The following is a 13,509-nucleotide window of genomic DNA, read 5'->3' as shown; positions in this document are numbered from 1 at the left end:
TTTCCCTTTCATGCATTGGAGAAGGAAATGGCAACCCACTCCAGTGTTCCTGCCTGAAGAATCCCAGGGACGGGGGAGCCTGGTGGGCTGCCATCTCTGGGGTCGCACAGAGTGGGACACGACTGAAGCGACTTAGCAGCAGCAGCAGCTTTCTTAAAAGATGTTTGCAAAAAGCATTTGTACTTTTATTGTTCCAAATAGAAACAGAACATGGAGAAGACAAGGGTTCTTTGAAACACATCACTTCCAAAATTCAAGATGAAAAATAGGCATTATAGAGATGTTATCCGTGTTTCTTTTTTAAAATATTTATTTATTTGGCTGCACCAGGTCTTGGTTGCAGCATGTGAGATCTAGCTCTCTGACCAGGGATTGAACCCCAGTCCCCTTGCACTGGGAATACGAAGTCTTAGCCACTGGACCACCAGAGAAGTACCCTGTGTTTCTTTCCTGAAGGCTGAAGCATATGTGTGCAAATACATATGTGTTTGGGTGTTTCAACAGATTACTTAACTTGAAGACTTTTTAAGAAAATTTCTATTAGTGCAACATAGCCATCTTCCCTAATATTGCCTAAGTTAATAAATAGAATTTTGTTTTACTAATTGTAAAATGATTCATATGTATTATATAAAATGATCAAGTACTACATTGAAGAAAAACACTATCTGTTTGTTTCAATTCAAAGGAATAATAGCAAAATAGACACCAAATTTATGCTGGAAATGAAAATTTTTATTTTGCAGTTCTACAGTTTACTGCTTAGAAATGTAATTCAGGTTTCTTCTTTTTCTCCAGTGTAGATGTCTGTTTTCTGTGAATTATTCTAAGATTTGTAGAACTAACTATGTTCCTGAGAAAGGGAGAATGAACGTTCTGTTCTCACCATTAATTTTGTTCTCTTTCCATCAAGTTTATTATGAAGTGTCTTTTCCTGGATCAAGTGACCCTATCCTCCCCCTCATTCCAAACAACTAGTTCCTCTCAAGGTAACTTGTTTCCAGGAACTTCTCTAATCTGATACTAACTTCTCATCCTTCAGCTCAGATCAAAATTAAATATTTGAAGTATCACACATACATGTGTGTACATGTGTACAAAGAAGGGACATTTCAAAAATGAAAATATGTACTAATGGAACTAGCAGAAGATGGCATCCTTAAATAATCAATATTTTCTTGAGAAGAAACTCTTTCAAAAAGTAGTAACAAAGGTTGAGTTTCTTGAGTTCTGTATGAGCAGCATTGTGTAAGTACTTGGCAATGATTTTGTTTTGTTTTGCTTTTATTGAAGTTGATCTTTTATTTTTATATATTTCATTTATAATGTTGTGTTAGTTTCAAGTATACAACAAAGTGATTCAGTTATACATATATATATATATATATTCCTTCTTTTTACATTCTCTTGCGTTGTAGATTTTTACAAGATAATGAGTATAGTTCCCTGTGCTGAACAGTGGGTCCTTGTTAGTTTTCTATTTTATATATTAGTGTGTATATTTTAATCCTAAATTCCTAATTTGTCTCTCCCCCAACATTTCCCCACTGGTAACCATAAGTTTTTTTTCTGTCTGTGAGTCTACTTCTGTTTTGCAAATAAGTTCACTTGTGTCCATTTTTTTAGACTCCACATATAAGTGGTATTATATCTGTTTTTCTCTGTCTGAGTTAACTGCACTTAATATGATAATCTCTAGGTCCATCCATGTTGTTGCAAATGACAGTATTTCATGATGATTTTCTTGTTCAGATCCCATAACAACCCTAGGAACCCTATGAGCTGTGATCCTCAGTTTATACTTAAAGTGGACTGAAGTTCAGACAAATCACATCATTTGCCCAAAGCTACACAGCTGGCAGGTGCAAAGCTAGAAGTCAAGAATTCAAGGAAAGGTGTGATCCAATTATAAAGGTCAGGTTAGAGCCATGATAATCTACTGATCCCGTGTTATTTCTTTGATAATTATGGAACCCTTAGAAGGCAAAAGACTTGCCAAAAGGGCTGGAAATAATATGGAGAAGTTGGAACCTTGTGCGTGGCTGAAAGGAAAGTGAGATGGTGCAGTTGCTGCAGAGAACAGGATGTTGGTTCTTCGGGGTTTACAAAGAGTTCCCAGATGATCCAGCAGTTCACTCCAGGGTGTATTTCCAAAGGGACTGGAAGCAGTGTTTTGAAGAGATGCTTGTACATCAATGTTCACAGAAGCATTATTCACAATAACCAAAAGACAGAAGTAACCCAAGTGTCTGCTTGGTTAAAGGAAATGTGGTCCATCCATACAATGGAGCTTTCTTCAGGCTTAGGAGGCCGTGACATTCTGACACAGGCTAGAACATGGATGAAATTTGAAGGCATTATACTGAGTAGAACAAGACAGTCATGCAGATGTCAAACTCTGTGTGAACCTACTTACCCAGGGTATCGTGAAGATGTCAGACTCTGTGTGAGTCTACTTACCTGGGGTACGTAGAGTAGAGAAGTCAGATTCCCACAGACAGAGAGTGGAATGATGGGTGAAAGGGGCTGGGGGAGTGGGAAGGAAGTCAGTATCGATGAGTTTCTGTTTGGGAAGATGAAATAGCTCTGGTGACAGATCATGGTTGCACACCAACATGAATGTACTTAACACCAGTGAACTGTACGCTTATAAGTGGCTAAGATGGAAAATTTTATTTTACCACAGTTTAAAAAAAAAAACTTGACAAAATTATATAGCACCTTGTCATGGAGACCCAGTCACTTCTCATTAAAATCTTCTGTCTTTTCAGGGATATTTCAGGATGAAATCTTGAGAATTGTAGATTTCATCTGCTAAAACCCTAACTCTCATGATAATCTAGTTTCCGGATGTGTGTACCAATTGGGTGAGCAAATCCCTCTTTAAGAGTGTATTTATCAAGTCATATCATGCCCCTGCCCTCAAGTGGTTTGATAACATAAGAGTCGACAAATAATCTTGCTCTAAGGCAGATGACGACTAAGAAGAGCCAACGTTAGCTGTGCTGGAAATTTGGCAGAAATTGTGCCAAGCATTTTACATGCAGGAGTTCCTTCAATCCTTAGAATAACTTTAGGAGCGCGGTTCTGCTATTACCTGCACTTCACACTAGAGTCACATATGAGAAAGTTTGAGCAAATGGCCTAAGGTCACAGAGCAAGCAATTGTTGAAGCTGGTGGGGGAAGGAGAGAGGAAGGTACTGCTGTAGGAAGACTTCCTGAAGGAGGGTGGGCTGTGAAGGGGGGTGTCATCTCTAGGAAGAAATTCAAGGACACAAGAGCTGATTTAGAAGTATGTTTAGCTGATTTAGAAGTCACAATCTCACCCAATCTCAAGCCCATTTTGTGTGATAATAATGCCAGTAAACTATGCACATGAAAGAAGGTAGGGACTTCCCTGGTGGCCCAGTAAAGAATCTGTTTTGCAATGCAGGGGATGAGGGTTCGATCCCTGGTCCGGGAACTAAGATCCCACATGGCCCAGAGCAACTAACCCCACATGCTGCAACTAGAAGGCCCATGAGCCACAAAGAAATATCCTGCATGACACAATGAAAATCTTACTGCTACAATTAAGACCCAATGCAGCCAAATAAATAAATAAGAAAGAAGGTATAATTTCAACTTCAGAAATAACGGATCTGAGGTTTAACCTTAATCCCCCAAATATGAAGCCTTATGGACTTAGATGAATGCATTTTTCATATTTTCAAATTAATTTATTTAATTTTCACATTTTTATGAATAAAACATAGAAACATGAAGAAATAGAGACAGAATAACATAAGAAACACTTTCAAATCTATCACCTGGTTTAGTCAATTCTTGTATTTTTTTGTTGTTGTTGTTTAGTCACTAAGTCATGTTCAACTCTTTGCGACCCCATGAACTGTAGGCTCCCCATGCTCCTCTGCCCATTGGATTTGCCAGGCAAGAACACTAGAGTGGGTTGTCATTTCCTTCTCCAGGAGATCTTCCCGATCCAGGGATCAAACCTGGGTCTTCTGCATTGCAGGCAGATTCTTTACCACTGAGCCACCCAGGAAGTCCATTGAAATATAACAGATTTACAGTATTATATTACTTTCTGATATATATCAAAATGATTCTATAGTCTCTATCTTCTCAATAATAATAAAGAATATTATTGTTTATCTATAGCAACCTATCTACCTAGCTACATTTTTTGTTTTTATTTTTTTTACTGAAATACAGTAGACTTACAATGTTATATTAGTTATACACATAGTAATTCTGTATTTTCATATATTACACTCCATACAAAGTTAATATAAAATAGTGACTATATTCCTTGTGCTGTACATTACATCCTTGTAACTTACCTATTTTATACCTAGTCATTGGTACTTCGTAATCCCTTTCTGATTTTGCCCCTCCCCTCAACTCTCCCCACTCTAGTAACCACTGGTCTGTTACCTGATCTATGGGTCTGGTTTCATTTTATTATATTTGCTCATTTGGCTTATCTTTTAGATTCTACAAATAAATGAAAACATACTGTATTTGTCTTTGACATATTTCACTAAGTTTGGGACATCTTTCTATTTATTAAGTAAAATAATCAAATATATTCCTGCCTTCTCTTTTCTATTGGTAGAGATGCCCTATGGATATAAAAGCAACAAAATTAGATTTCTTCAAAATCATCTATGTGTCAAATTACCTTCCATCCAACTAAGGAAAATTTCAATAAAACCTTCCCATCTTTTCACAAATATTACTGCAAATGTACTTTATCCACATAAAAATTTTATCTAATAATGTTGTAAAATATCTATGTATCTGCCCATGTCAAAGTACATACTTTGCTAAATCTCTTCCTAATGGTCCACAGCATTAGTTGCTTGTGGTGGTCAATATGAAATATTGAGATTTTAGGAACTGATTGCTATGATCACTGGTTGATTGAAATTGTTGGTTTTTTAATTAGGCGGTTGGCATCTTCGCTTTTAAAACAGAGAGAGTGGGTGGGGTGATAAGAATGATCTAGAACATGGGATGCAGCACAACCTTGTGAATTTACCAAGTGCCCCAGTGAAATGGTTGAAATGATGAATTTTATGTCTGTGTATTTTACCATAGTAAAAACAGAGGGAGTATTTTATTCTGTTCTCCTTGCAAAGGATACCTCTGTTCAGCCTGACACTTCCTCTTTTTTTAACGCTTATTTTCCTTTTTACTTCTTCTTTTCTGGCAGTGGTACCTGGTCTGAGGTGGATAAACCTGGTTTAAGTCCTGACGGTAGAGCACAGCTCGGAAGTCCACACCCAGAAGAAAGCAAAGCTTGGCAACTGACCGGAAGACTGGACGCAATTTAGCATCTGTCTGTTTGTGGAAACCTGGCTTACGACATTCACTTTGCTTTGTACCACTGAGCTCCCAGCAGACCAGTGAATCAAAAGAGGAGACAAGACAGCCTGGCCTGCCCTCACGACACACGCCCCCGTGAACTGGCCTCCCTCCCGGCAGTCGTTGGCTTTTCTAGACGACACATAAACAAGTGTCTTTGACAGAAAAGCCGGTGGCTCCGGGGCCTGGCGATAGGAGCACTAACAAAGCAGGGAAGTGGGGACCCCGGTCTATTTACAAAGCCTACGTGCTGGAAAGGACACAGATAAAGCCATTCCCAGGAGCGACGCCTCACAGCCCGGCCGTGCCCGCCTCTCTCCTGCTCCTCCGACGACATCCAGGATGAGAAGAAGCCAGCAGACGGGGCCAAGGTTTAGCCTTGGTCTCACAGCAGAAGAGTCAAGTTCCAGGCCCTGTGGAAGCATCTTACACAAACCGGGGAGAGCATTCAACCACCCATCTCACCCAGCCCCACCCCGCCCACACCGCCAGTGTGCACCTGTTAAGGTGAGATGAACCTGGGCACCGGCACCTTAAACCCATCAGGCAGGCAAAGAAGAGGATGCTGCTGTGTCCAGGTTGATGGTGACAAACCATCAGACACCCTCCTGCTCCCTCCGCCCTGAAAGAGCTGCATTTTCAAAATAATGCCGTGGATGGACCTAGAGATGCTCATACTGAGTGAAGTAAGCCAGGCCGAGAAAGACGAATATCATATGATATCACTTCTATGTAGAATCTAAAACTGACCCAAATGAACTTATTTACAAAACAGAAACAGACTCACCTAGAAAACAAACTTATGGATATCAAAGGGGAAAAGCAAGGTGAGAATAAATTAAGGGGATAAATTAAGAGACTGGGATTAACAGATACACACTACTCTATATAAAATGGATAAACAACAGGACCTACTGGATAGCACAGGGAACTCTATTCAATATTTTATAATACGTTAGAAGAGAATGGAAAAAAAAATAAATGGAACAGAATTTGAAAAAGAATATATACGTATATACAGTATAAAGATAATATACACACACACACACATATATATATATATATATATATGTATACATGTATGTATGCTAAGTCGCTTTAGTCATGTCTGACTCTTTGTGACCCCACGGACTATGGCCCACCAGGCTCCTTTGTCCATGGAATTCTCCAGGCAGGAATACCGGAGTGGGATGCCATGTCCTCCTCCAGGGGATCTTCCCAACCCAGGAGTTGAACTCACATCTCTTACATCTTCTGCGTTGGCAGGTGGGTTCTTTATCAATGGTGCCAGCAGGGGAGCCCATATGTATACATATTCACTTTGCTGTACACCTGAAACTAACACATCATTGTAAATCAATGATACAATTTATTTATTTTTTAGTATTTATATTACTTATTCTTGGCTGCACTGGGTCTTAGTTGCATGGCAGCATGTGGAATCTTAGTTCCCTGGCCAGGGATTGAACCTGTGTCCTCTGCACTGGAAGGTAGATTCTAAACCACTGGACCATCAGGGAAGTCTCAATGATATGTCAATTAAAAAAAAAAGTTCCATCCTCTTAAAGGATTATTGACCCACAAGTTTTACCAAGAAGTGTTTGGGAGTCTAGCCCAGAAAGTCTGAGGCCCCATAGCTTGTCATCCCCATCGTGTGCTCACACACACACACACACACTCCTCAGCTCCCTGCTCACTGCTTTGCGCCCATTCTTGAGTTAGGTGCTAAGTGGAGAAGGCAATGGCACCCCACTCCAGTACTCTTGCCTGGAAAATCCCATGGACGGAGGAGCCTGGTAGGCGGCAGTCCATGGGGTCGCACAGAGTCGGACATGACTGAGTGATTTCACTTTCACTTTTCACTTTCACGCATTGGAGAAGGAAATGGCAACCCACTCCAGTGTTCTTGCCTGGAGAATCCCAGGGACGGGGAAGCCTGGTGGGCTGCCATCTATGGGGTTTCACAGAGTCGGACACGACTGAAGCGACTTAGCAGCAGCAGCAGCAGCAGCTGTAATAAAACCCTGAACAGAACAAGCTCCTGCATTTAAGGTTCAGGCCTGAGTATGGAAGAGAGACAGGCAAAGAGGAAGTTAAATGATAGTGTGACTTCGGGTGCCATGGTACTATCTCATCATTCTTTTATTTCAAAATCTTATTTTCAAAGGCCCAGGATTTCAGTTTCAAGTACTAAGGAGTTGATTGTTATTCTGAGGGTGCCAGGAGTAAGCCTCAGAACATGGCGATGCCTTCTCTAAGGAGAAGAAGCCCCCAGTGGCTGACATGGAGAGGAGCCACCTCCATCCCTTTCCTCCCCGGAGCTGACACGTCTGAGCAGGGAGACCCCTGCCCCCTCCCCGGCCCCTCGTGTTACAAACCACCAGCCCAGTGCCCGAGCACTCACCTCTTGTTTCTTCCCCTCCTTTCTCTCTGGAACCACTTACTTTTCTTGCCCTTTTCCATCCTTCCTGCTTGTCTTGCCTTCTCACTGGGCCTCTACTCTTGTTCTCCCCTTCTCACAGCCCATTGAGACTGGTGAAGCTCCTCTAAACTGCCTCCCAACTCAGAGATGGGAGGTCCATCCCAGCTTGACCCCTCACCAGCCGGACCTGCCGAAGAGCACATGGCTTCTCAGAGCCTCAGAATCCCCCTCTGTGAAGAGAACACCACATCCTGCCTGCATTCGTCCTGTTGCTCGGAGCCTTTTCTCCTGTTGATCCCTGAGAGCTTCGGTCAGCGGACGAAAGCCAGGATGACTGAGGATGAGTCTGTTTCCTGGGGGGGAGAGTCTGACGGCTCCAGGAGCAACCAAGGAACCCCAGCATGGAGGGTTAGCAGCCACCTGGTCATCCATGAACTGGAAAGCCTTCAGACCCAGGTCAGCCCCGGTTTCCACACAGAAACAAACCGTGCAGGTGTGTGCCACTGCTCGCTCGCTCTCTTGCTTCTTCTCTTATATGAACCGGTTACCAGTTCATAAAAGAGATTTGGTGCCACCTCCACTGGCTGCAACATGAACCATCGGAGCTATCCAGAGAACGGACACGTGTGCTAAGTAGCTTCAGACGTGTCCAGATCTTCGTGACCTATGGACTGTAGCCCACCAGGCTCCTCTGTCCATGGGATTCTCCAGGCAAGAATACTGGAGTGGGTTGCCATGCCTTTCTCCAAGGGATCTTTCCAACCCAGGGATCGAACTGCATCTCTTATGTCTCCAGCTTCGGCAGGAGGGTTCTTTATCACTAGTGCCACGTGGGGAAAAGGACAGGGACCTGAAATTCTTGGGTCTGGGACAGAGATGACTTGTCCTTCCTTCCTCACCTCCAGCCTCAGTCAAGCCCTAGTCCCATAGTAAGGAGGCTTGCTCATTCTAGGTAGATCCACTAGGAAGGATGGCTAAGGTCAGCCCACAGCCAGGGTCTCCATCTCCTCACTCACCCGGGGGCTCTCCCTTCAGAGTCATGTTAGCAAGTAGAATCATAATAAATCAACATTCAAAGGGAAGGGAAGGTCTAAACAAGCCACATGTTACTCTCAGGGTGATTTGAAATCTCAAGTGCAACTGGCCAAAACGGAAGTAATTTTTTGTAATTTGGTTTTTTAGCTTTAAGATTCTCACAGTTCCTAAGGACATTTTACAAATTGGTCTCCTTGTGACTTTGTACTAAGTTGCTTCAATCGTGTGTGCTTCTTTACAACCTACAGACTGTAGTCTGCCAGGCTCCCCTGTCCACAGGATTTTCCAGGCAAGAATACTGGAGTGGGTTGCCATTCCTCTTCCAGGGAATTTTCCTGATCCAGGGATCAAACCCGGGTCTCTTATGTTTCCTACATTGGCAGGTGGGTTCTTTACCACTAGTGCCACCTGGGAAGTCCTCATGACTTTAATCACAAGATAAGAATGATTTGTATTAATAATCGGCATCCTCAGGCCTCCTAAGCATGTGTCTGGAATAAAAACAATTGACTGGCCCAAGAGGGGTTAACACTTATCTTATGACACAGTGAAAACAATTTGGCAAAACTTCTCTCCTCAGCTAGGCAATTAGTTTTTCTGCACACAGTTAGTTTTGCTTTGCTCCCTACAATTTAGCACAGACTCCAAGAGAACAGGATCTTTATTAATCAGTATATCCTGTGCTTACCACAGTCCATCCTGGCCATAGTAATGACGGAGAATGAGTCAGGACTATTCTCTTAGCTCAACTTCTTGCTCTGAGATCTAAGGACAGAAGTTGAAAACTTCGAAGCCCTGTTGTGCAGTATTCAGAGTAGATGTTAAATATTTATTGATGATGAAAAGGATGCAAATGAAGAAGAGAAGGAAGAGGAGAGTGATCATTGTGTTTGCTGAACCATAAATTGAAAGGAATAAAATTAATCACTAGACTCATTGGATTGGATGAAGCCAGACAGTTTCTTAAATATCCTGACTCTTCAGGGTTAAAAAGAATCATAAAACTTTGAAATATTAAAAAAATAAAGGGAATTGTAAAAGTATGTTTAAATTCAAGGTATCTAAAAATGAATGTTCTGTCCATCCAGTCGGTGATGCCATCCCACCATCTCATCCTCTGTCGTCTCCTCCTCTGAAAAATGAATGTTAAATGTATATTTTATGATCAAGACATGCAATGAAGATAATTATATGAATAACATAGTCAACAGGTAAGATCATTAGAATGAGGCTTCATAAATATTGAATAGAAATAGATGATGCTGTAATTCTAGAAAGTAAAAATTTGTAGAACAATTAATTTGTTTTACAAAAATATGCAAAATTGCAATCTCAGAAATCTAAGATTATGAGAAAATAAGTTCTAGGCAGATAGCTATTTAATTTTCACTTTAGCAAACTTTTTACATGAATATAAATGTCTCTTTTTTAAAAATCTGATAAAGAAAAGACAAGAACACTCACTAGTCTAGTAAAACCAGAATACATTTCTGATGACTATTTTATTTTTACTATTTTTTTAGAGGCATGCCCTTGCAGATATCTGGGTGATTACATACACACTCATGTATTTCCCCTTCATGTTTATTTTGGAAAGATGGTAGGTTATTTTGAAAGAAAGGAAGAAAAAACAGACTACAGAGGAAGCAGAGTTGCAATCTCATAGGGCAATGGATTGCTAAAATTATCAGGCTTCACAGAAAAGAGCAGAAATTCATTTCTTTTGCACATTTTCTTAAATTTCAATGGGCTTATAAAACGATATGCCCATAGTATTGAGGAGAAAAACACAAAGTCAAAAAATAATTTAAAAATTTTTTTGAATTTTTTTCCTGGAGCATAAAACCAATAGTGATGACAATAACATTGTTCCTGAGCTTTAGTTATCAGGCAAAACTTTCTCCTGATGCTTTCCAGGCTAATTCAGTTATATTGCTGATTATAGCACTGATAAATCAGAGAGATTAGATATCAAAACAAAAATATGGGAGAGATAGATTAGGAGGTTCAGTTCAGTTCAGTCACTCAGTCATGTCCGACTCTTCTCAACCCCATGAACTGCAGCACAACAGGCTTCCCTGTCCCTCACCAACTCCCGAAGTTTGCTCAAACTCATGTCCATTGAGTCGATGATGCCATCCAACCATCTCATTCTCTTTCATCCCCTTCTCCTTCCACCTTCAATCTATCTCAGCCTCAGGCTCTTCTCCAATGACTCAGTTTTTCACATCAGGTGGCCAAAATACTGGAGTTTCAGCTTCAGTGTCAGTCCTTCCAATGAATATTCAGGACTGATTTCCTTTAGGGTTGACTGGTTGGATCTCCTTATTGTCCAAGGAACTCAAGAGTCTCTCCAACACCACAGTTCAAAAGCATCAATTCTTTGGTGCTCAGCTTTCTTTATGGTCCACTCTCACATCCATACATGACGACTGGAAAAATCATAGCTTTGACTAGACAGACCTTTGTTGGTAAAGTAATATCTCTGCTTTTTAATGTGCTGCCTAAGTGATTCATAGCGTTTCTTCCAAGGACCAAACGTCTTTTAATTTCATGGCTGCAGTCACCATCTGCAGTGATTTTAGAGCCCGAGAAAACAGTCTGTCACTGTTTCCCTTGATACCCCATCTATTTGCCACGAAGTGATGGGACTGGATGCCATGATCTTAGTTTTTTGAATGCTGAATTTTAAGCCAGCTTTTTCACTCTCCTCTTTCACTTTCATCAAGCAGTTCTTTAGTTCCTCTTAAAACTTATCTATTTATTTATTTGTGGCTGTGCTGGGTCTTTGTGGCTGCAAGGGCTTTTTCTCTAGATGTGGCAAGCAGGGCCTGCTCTCTGCTTGCTGTGTGTGGCCTTCTCATTGCACTAGCTTCCCTGGTTGTGGAACACAGCTCTAGGGCATGCATGCAGGCTTCGGTAGTTGTGGTGTGTGGGCTCAGTAATTGCAACTCCCAGGCTCTAAAGCACAGGGTCAGTAGTTATGGCACATGGGCTCGGTTGCTCCCCGCCCTCCTTTCCCCCGGACTCTGCATGTGGGATCTTCAGGATCCAGGGATCAAACCCATGCCTCCTGCATTGGCAGGCTAATTGTTTGCCATTGAGCCATCAGAGAAGCCTTTACCAAAATTTTTTAAAATTGAAATATAGTTGATTTACAATATTGTATTAGTTTCAGGTGTACAGCACAGTGATTTAGTTATATATATATATATATATATATATATATATATATATATATATATATATATATTCCTTTTCAGAGTATTTTCCCTTATAGATTATTACAAAATATAGTTCCCTGTGCTGTAGAGTAGGTCCTTGTCGCTACCTATTTTATACATAGTAGTACACTACTCACCCGGTCTTTTACCAGAATTTGCTAGGCACTTACTATGTGCAGAGTAACTGATACCAAAGTGAATGAAACCAAATCCCTTCTGCTACAATGCTCACAGTCTTGGATGAGGCACGAACAGTCATGACGGACAACTAGAAGCAGGTAACAAAGTATCAACTCCTCCACGGTTCACTAAGCGAATATCTAAAATGATTCGTTTTCATCTTCCTGAGAAGAAGGCAGGTTTTTACAGTGATTTACTTCTGGAAAAAAGTGTCTGTCCTCCAACAATGAAAAATTTCTACTGTACAGCATTATTTCAATTGTGTCTCTGCAGGAAGGAACAAGTCCAGAATTACCAAGACGTTGGTTGTAATCAATGACCTCTCCCAAGATACCTTGAACTTTCCTTTGTTGATGGGACCTTCTCAAAGTGAGCTGGGAGTCAGACTCTTCTGGCTGGCCCCCATTTCAAACATCACTTAATCGCATGATGCGACAGCTTGTTATCAGATGACCCTGTGCTCATATACAAACACAGCCACTATCAGGCACAGACAGACCAGAATCTGGCAAAACCTTGATGAAACAGAAATAAACACAATGTGTAGTGCATATTAATAAACTCAGGCATTCTGGCACACATGAGCATTACAGACACCCTGCAAAGGAAAGTGCCGTGAGGCTCTGCTTCCGGACGTGAATCTGACCATCAGTATCAACAAAGACAGATAAAGGAAAGAGGTGAATCTTTTGAAACCTTGTATCATTTCGATCTTAGAAATAACAAATCTTCTCCTGAGAACCAGTAGTTTCTGCAATATGTCATTTTCTCCAAAGGAGGGGCCAAAAGTATAGCAAAGTTCTTGCCCTCCTGCCTGAGATTTTACTCATTTAAAGGTAATCAAATGGACTTCCCCAGTGGTCCAGTGGTTAAGACTCTGCATTTCCAATGCAGGGGTTACATGTTCGATCCCTGGTTGGGGAGCTAAGAGACCACATGATTCCTGACCCCAAAATCAAAACGTAAAACAGAAGCAGTGCTGTAATAAATTCAGTAAACACTTTAAAGACATTCATAAAGCGGTCCACATAAAAAAACCTTTAAAAAAAGTAAAACAAAGGTAATTGGAAGGAACTAAACATACATACATAAACACACACTCTATATATACATATGTGGAAGTGTTAGTCACTCTGCTGCTGCTGCTGCTGCAAGTCGCTTCAGTCGTGTCCGACTCTGTGTGACCCCATAGACGGCAGCCCACCAGGCTCCCCCGTCTCTGGGATTCTCCAGGCAAGAACACTGGAGTGGGTTGCCACTTCCTTCTCCAATGCATG

At 41.2% G+C, this 13,509-nt stretch overlaps 2 non-coding genes across 2 annotated transcripts; one reads left to right on the top strand and one right to left on the bottom strand.

Annotated features, from left to right (window-relative positions):
- Positions 1-3,975: 3,975 nt before the first annotated feature.
- On the bottom strand, positions 3,976-4,046 carry TRNAC-GCA. The gene has a single exon. It is a non-coding gene; the product is annotated as a tRNA-Cys (tRNA).
- A 9,037-nt stretch (positions 4,047-13,083) lies between these two features.
- TRNAG-UCC lies at positions 13,084-13,156 on the top strand. Its single transcript has one exon. It is a non-coding gene; the product is annotated as a tRNA-Gly (tRNA).
- The last annotated feature ends 353 nt before the right edge of the window (positions 13,157-13,509 follow it).

This window comes from Bos indicus x Bos taurus, chromosome 14 (assembly GCF_003369695.1).
Source record: "Bos indicus x Bos taurus breed Angus x Brahman F1 hybrid chromosome 14, Bos_hybrid_MaternalHap_v2.0, whole genome shotgun sequence".
Lineage (NCBI taxonomy): Eukaryota > Metazoa > Chordata > Mammalia > Artiodactyla > Bovidae > Bos > Bos indicus x Bos taurus.
The sequence above is the reverse complement of the archived record's forward strand: the minus strand, read 5'-3'. Positions and strand labels throughout refer to the sequence as shown.